Source organism: Cnephaeus nilssonii (assembly GCF_951640355.1).
Source record: "Cnephaeus nilssonii genome assembly, chromosome: 3".
Taxonomy (NCBI): domain Eukaryota; kingdom Metazoa; phylum Chordata; class Mammalia; order Chiroptera; family Vespertilionidae; genus Cnephaeus; species Cnephaeus nilssonii.
The window spans coordinates 4,958,002-4,964,472 of NC_137074.1; positions in this window are offsets into that span (position 1 = coordinate 4,958,002).

Below are 6,471 nucleotides of genomic sequence, written 5' to 3' on the forward strand. Positions count from 1 at the left end.
CCAGAGCCCAAGCAAAATGGTGCCTTCCAACTTCACACCAGCTGATGTAACAAGGACACCCACTGCTGGTATGATTTTCCCCAGTTTATAAAGCGCTCTCAATTGAAATCTTTCGCCCTGGCTAGTTTTCTCAGTGGTTAGAGCGTCAGCCCTCAGGCCAAAGGGTTGCGGGTTCGATTCCCAGTCAAGGGCACGTACTTCGGTTGCAGGTTCGATCCCTGGCCCCTCAGGGCTTGTGCAGGAGGGTGAAAAAAGAGAAATCTTCCTATGATCACAGTACGTATGTAAACTTATGCAGAAGGATCCTACTTAACGGAAGAGAAAACGAAGACTTACGGAGACCCAGCGATTGGCTCGGGATTCTCTTTGGTTTCGGTGTTCAGAGTTGAAGGGTCGCTGGTGCGAACCACGGCTGTGTCGGGCTAACCAGGGGGGCAGCCTCCCCACCTTTGACCGTAAGCCATGCCAGTCCCATTCGGCCACGCTGCCCCACCCGTCCATGGCATTCGGCCGCATATGCATGGTTTTCTGGTGCTAAGCGACCCTGTGAGGTGGGCGGGTGGCCGTGGGAGTCACTGCACAAGAGGAAGCAGAGTGTCCAATGGGCTGTGGAGGACTGAGCCTGGGTGCAGAACCAGGTCCCCGACGCCTGCTCTGAGTCCTTCTCCCCGAGAGACTCCCACTGGCGGCGGGGGAGTGGGGGGAGAGAAAGGAAGTGTTTACTACACTGGTAATATATGAGACCAGAAAACCGTTTTCTTAAAAAAGAGAGAGATGTGCCCTGGCCGGTGTGGCTCAGTTGGTTGGAGCATCACCCTGTACACCAACAGGTGACCGGTTCCATTCCCAGGGGAGGCACATACCCAGGCTGTGGGTTCAACCCCCAGTCATCGTTGGGGCACGTGCGGGAGGCAACAGATCAATGTTTCTCTCTCTCTCTCTCTCTCTCTCTCTCTTTCCCTCTCTCTCTCCCCCTCCCTTCCTTCCTCTCTCTAAAGAAATTAGTAAATAAATTTAAGAGAGAGAGGTGCTGGTGGGGGAGAGCAGGCTCATCCCTGATCAGGGAAATGAGAAGGGTCCAATTCCCCACTGACCACGGGCACAGGGCCAGCAGGCCCCTGAGGAGACAGTGTCAGCCTGGTCATGTTCGTTTTTCCAGCCACATGCCACCCTGACTCGAGGTCCCGATCTGCGGGCCTGGGGGGCCACCTGGAAGCGGAGCCCACCCAGATGTGGGAGCCCGAGTCTGATTTTAACAGCCCTCCAGGCGATTTGAGCGGGCAGCCGGGCAGGCACCAGGAATTTAAACAAGATCCCATTGGGATGGCGACATCTGTAAAATTAATTCCTAAAACCTCCCTTCTATTTCAGATGACAGAATGAATGGAAAACCATTGGATAAAATACCATTTATGTATTTATGATGTTTACCCGGCGCTTGCAGGAAGCGGTTTTCGCGTATTTGGGTCAAGCATGGATTTGGGCAGCAGCAGGGCCTGCGCTGAGACGCTGGCCTTGACCCTCACAAGCTGTGGGACCGCAGGCAAGTCATTCAATCCTCCCTTGGTTCTCCCAACGGCAAAATGATGATAATAAAGATGATGATGATAATGATGATGAATGAGCACTGCAGGGCTGCTGTGGGAGTCAGATTATATTATGTATATAAATGGCGCTGTGCATTAGGGGCCTCCAAAAATTGGCAGCTGGTAGGAGCACTGTTTTGTCCTGTTACCTTGGTAATCTGGGCAATTCTCCCTGTGAAGTGCAGTTTTTGTTTCTCACTGAATCACCATCCTTGCAGCCGGGGCGAGCCCCCTCAGCGACCGACCGTGTCTTTCCTTCCTCCCTGCACTGGCCCCGGGTCTCAGGCAATCGCGGGAGCAGAGGGGGTCCTTCTCGTGAGTGTGTTCCCAGGTCCGGTTCAGACCCGGAGCCTCTGGGGCAGGTGAGGGAGTTCAGTGACCTCCCTTCCCATAAGAGAAATAGGAGAATCACCATGGCAACCCAACCTAATAACAAGGCCGGCATTCAAGTAGTGCAAATGCAGCCCAGAGGTGCGCTCAGGCCGCCTGAAGGGGGGGCCTCTCCGCGGGACTTTCATGCACAGGTGAGATCCGTGCACGTGGAGACCCTACAGGGCGCTCTGGGCCAAGGGGGCAGCTTGGAGAAGAGCTCAGAGGGAGGTCACGGCGGCCCTGCGTCTGGGCAGTCTTGAGTTTCTGGCCTGCTCAGTGGGGTGCCCACACTCAGAGGGGAGGGTGGGGAGAGTATGAGGCCAGCCCTGCCCACCCCGGCCGTTGAGGCCACCAGGGAGCCTGGATGGGGCCCTGCTCCTAATCCTGCAAGACCATTCACTCTCCAGGGAGGGGCTGGCCCTAGACCAGCAGGACCGCCCACACACTCGTCACTCTGAGCATAGGGGACCGAGAGTGACGAGCGTGTGTTGGGCCCTGTCCACACCCCGCTTACAGTCAGCGCCAAGGAGCCCCGAGGGCCAGGGCTCTGGCTTTACAATGAAACACAACAGCCCCAGCTCTGGAGGCATTTACACCACAAGTTATCCCAGCGAGACTGGAGGGTGCCTGGACGCTCAAAGGTGCTGGAGGTGCTGGTCAGGATTGGCCCAGGGGAGAAGCCACCACAATGTCAAGGTGACCTCCCAGCCATGGTCTTTCCGACGGTCAGCACTTGAGTTGTGTTTGGATTGGCCAAAGGGGGGGGGGTGTAAGGGCTACTGTATGCAGTGCACACACAGCCTTCCTGACTCCATCCAGGACACACCCCTCTGTGGATCAGCGCACAGGACAGGTGGGGCGGTGACTGCTCCTCCTGTGGGGACCCAGGTTATCAGCCCTGCACCTCGGCCCACGGGACACACTGTCTGGCAATCAGAGGCCTGGCGATCCAGCACCATGAGCTTCAAGGGCCCTACGAAATGTCGAGTGTTTCTTTCTCTGTGAAACAGTGGACGCCTTGGTTGGTGAGAGAGGTGGGCTGTGCGGAAAAGAAAGGGAAGGGATGGGTGTTTCAGGGCATGACCCCATTCCACGGAAGGTCATCTCCATGAAGGCAAGTGTGGGGTCCAGACTTGGTCCCCCTGTGCTTCGGTTCAATGGCCGAGGTGAAGGGAACGCCTCCAGCTCTAAGTGAAAACAAATGTTTGCATGGAACCCGAAGCAGTTATCGGTAGCAGAGGCGCTGGCTTTCGAATCAGCCCTTTGCATCTCGTTCAGCCCATACTCTACGTGCAGGGAGAAGATTTGCCAGGACCCATCCTGGTCTTATGTAAATCATAATATTGACATTTTGGGTCAAAAGCATGGGAGATCTACGTGTTCTCTCTCAGATCATTTTGCATGGAAGAAGCTGGCCCTCTGGACCCAGGCTTCTTCAACTGGGGGACACCTGGACCCAGCATTAACACGTAGACCAGTGATGGCGAACCTATGACATGCGTGTCAGCACTGACACGCGTAGCCATTTCTGATGACACGCGGCCGCTGAGGCGGCCGCATGCCGAGGATGAAACGTTTGCTGCTCCTGAGGATGAAACATTTGCGAAATAATGTTTTTTCCTCCAAGTGACACACTACCCGAGTTATGCTCAGTTTTTTGGCGAAGTTTGACACACCAAGCTCAAAAGGTTGCCCATCACTGACCTAGACGCTCACAAGAAAGCATCCCTGGCCTGGGGCGGCGCATCTGCAACTTCCCAGGCTCCTGGAATGAATCTCGTGGCTGCAACATTGAGAACCAGCCTTGATGTCATCAAGCAGCGTGACCACTCACCTGGTGGGGGTCCCTGGGGGGGGGGGCGTGGTACCAGGGGTCACAGGCACCTTTCCCATCGCCACCTGACACTTCTGTGACCTCTTCTAGAGATGGGAGCATCCCAACTACCAACAAATCTGCTGGCCCCAAACCAAGCGAGCCAGCTGAGGACCACAGCAAGACCATGGGTGTCCCCGATGGCAGCATTTCTTGGGGGAAGAAACCCTAACTTTCATTCACATCACAGCGAGCAGAACGGAGCCCACAGCCTCCATTGCCGTGAGTGGGCAGGTCTCCAAGCTCCTGCAATAAGTGGAAGCAGCGTTATGGTGTAATTATCTTTTCAAGACGGCATTTCATAACCCAAAGGCGGCCTCCACCAAGGCTATTTCCACAGCGCCATCCGCCCCACCCCGGGGGCAGCCCGCCAGTGGCTCAGATAACCTCCCTCCAGCCTTCGCCACCAGCTCTTCCTTCTTTCCTGCGTGTCCCCACAGGCCACATTCCTCCAGCTAATTGTGGCCGTGTGTCCCTCACCTTGGCACTGAGCCATCACCCACAGACATGTCCTACCTCCTGAAAGAAGCCTTCTTCGACTGCAAGAGACCTCATCCCTCCAACCTCCCACCTCGCCCCCGCCTCCCACCTCGCCCCCGGGAACATCGCAGATGCCTAAGTGAATAAAGTCATGCAGGAAGGCTGGGGAGACAATTAAAGAAGAATCTAGAATAGGACACCAATGCAGTCCGCTGGTTCCTGGTGGGCAGAGCAGAGCCTCCGGTAAATGCGTGGACACGGGGGAGCTGCCAGGGGAGCAGGTCCCAGTGCAGGACAAGGATGGGAAAAGGATACACAGGCCTGCCCACGGGCACAGAGCGACACCTCTGCCCGCCATCCATGCCACCGGGTGTCTGGGGGATGCAAGGCACCCCATGTCTGAGGACCACACAGCTGGATGCCTCCTGCAGAGAGCACCCCTTTCTCTCCCTCCAGGCTCTGTTTGTGGATTTGGCCCAGTGACCCCCGCGGATCTGGGGGGACGGCTGTAGGTTCAGGGATCGCACCTCACCCCAAGGAGCATTGGTTGGCAGTGAGGCGAGCCCCCATTCGGTTCATTGCTGGCTCGCCTTCCCTCCTTCCTTCGAGGGCGAGTGGGCTGGGAGGGGTGTTCCCAGAGAGGGATGTTGGAGGCTCCATCTCCGCCACAGCCGGGGACAGAAACCAGGGCCTGCTGAGTAGCCAGGCCCGTCGCCGGGTTAGCTGCCCTTTCATAGATGAGTTGGGATGACAGGCAGGAGAGACGTCCCCAGGTGCTCCAAGTCGCCAGCCCTTCGCAGGAGCAGTGGGACCCCAGATCAGCCCTCCCCTAAGAAACTGCTATTCACCACGCCGGCATGGCTCAGTGGTTGAGCGTCAACCTGTGAACCAGGAGGTCAGGGTATGAGTCCAGGTCAAGGCGCATGCCCGGGTTGCAGGCATGATCCCTAGTGTGGGGCGCGCAATAGGTAGTTGATCCATGATTCTCTCTCATCATTGATGTTTCTAACTCTCTCTCTCTCTCCCTTCCTCTCTGAAATCAACAATAAAAAAATATATATATATTTTTAAAGAAACCGGTGCAGTTCTGCTTATGCCAAGATATAAATCAAACGCGGCAACTGCTGGTGAGAAAGCCATTCAGGGGCTCAAAGATGAACTCGGGCAGAAAAGCATAAGGAAAGCAAGCGCCACCCTCGCAGGAGCTCAGAGCGCCTCGGGGCTGTGGGACGCCCCTCCCCCAGCGCCGAAGCCCCGCTGGGCACCAGCAGCCCTGGGACGGGTGTGCTCGCCCCGGGGCCAGTTCTGGGCCTTGCTCGCATGCTTCCTCAGTTTCCCCAGCTGTTGTCCATGCTTGTCTGCACAGGGATGCACAAAGGTGAGTACTGGGCCTCTAAGGCTTGGACCTACCCCGCCCACAAAAGACAATGGCCATGGAAGCCCCACCCCCCCTAAGGCTCGGCTACCGGGGCAGAGCCCGCTGCACTACCTCCTTCCAAGTGCAAGGTCACAGTCACGTCCTGAGCCACTGGTGTCCCCTGCAGCCCCCCAACTGCAGGGAAACGCCGGAATCAGGTGGTGACCAGAGGGCCCTCTTCCCTCCAATCTATGAACCTCAGTCAAGTGGAAGGCTCACAGAATGAAGACTTTAACATTCATTTCACTGGCCCAGGAGACCCCAGCATATTCTGGACGTTTGTGGAGAAAACCCCGGTCTCCCCTCTGCTTTCATCAGTGAATACTATTTGCTCTTGCACTTTTTTTTACTTAATATGTTTTTATTGATTCCAGAGAGGAAGGGAGAGGGAGAGGGAGATAGAAACATCAATGGTGAGAGAGAATCATTGATCGGCTGCCTCCTGCACTCTCCCTGGAACCCAGGCACGTGCCCTGACCAGGAATTGAACTGTGACCTCCTGGTTCATAGTTCAATGCTCAACCACTGAGCAACACTGGCCGGGCTGTTCTGGCCCTCCTTGAAGGAGGCCTGTGTCCAGTCTCCTGGTCACAGTTTCTGGGTGAATCCCCAGAACCCGGAGATGGGGCCACTCTCCAGTTCTCCAACATCACTTAGAACTGTGGTCGGCAAACCGCGGCTCTCGAGCCACATGCGGCTCTTTGGCCCCTTGAGTGTGGCTCTTCCACAAAATACCACGGCCT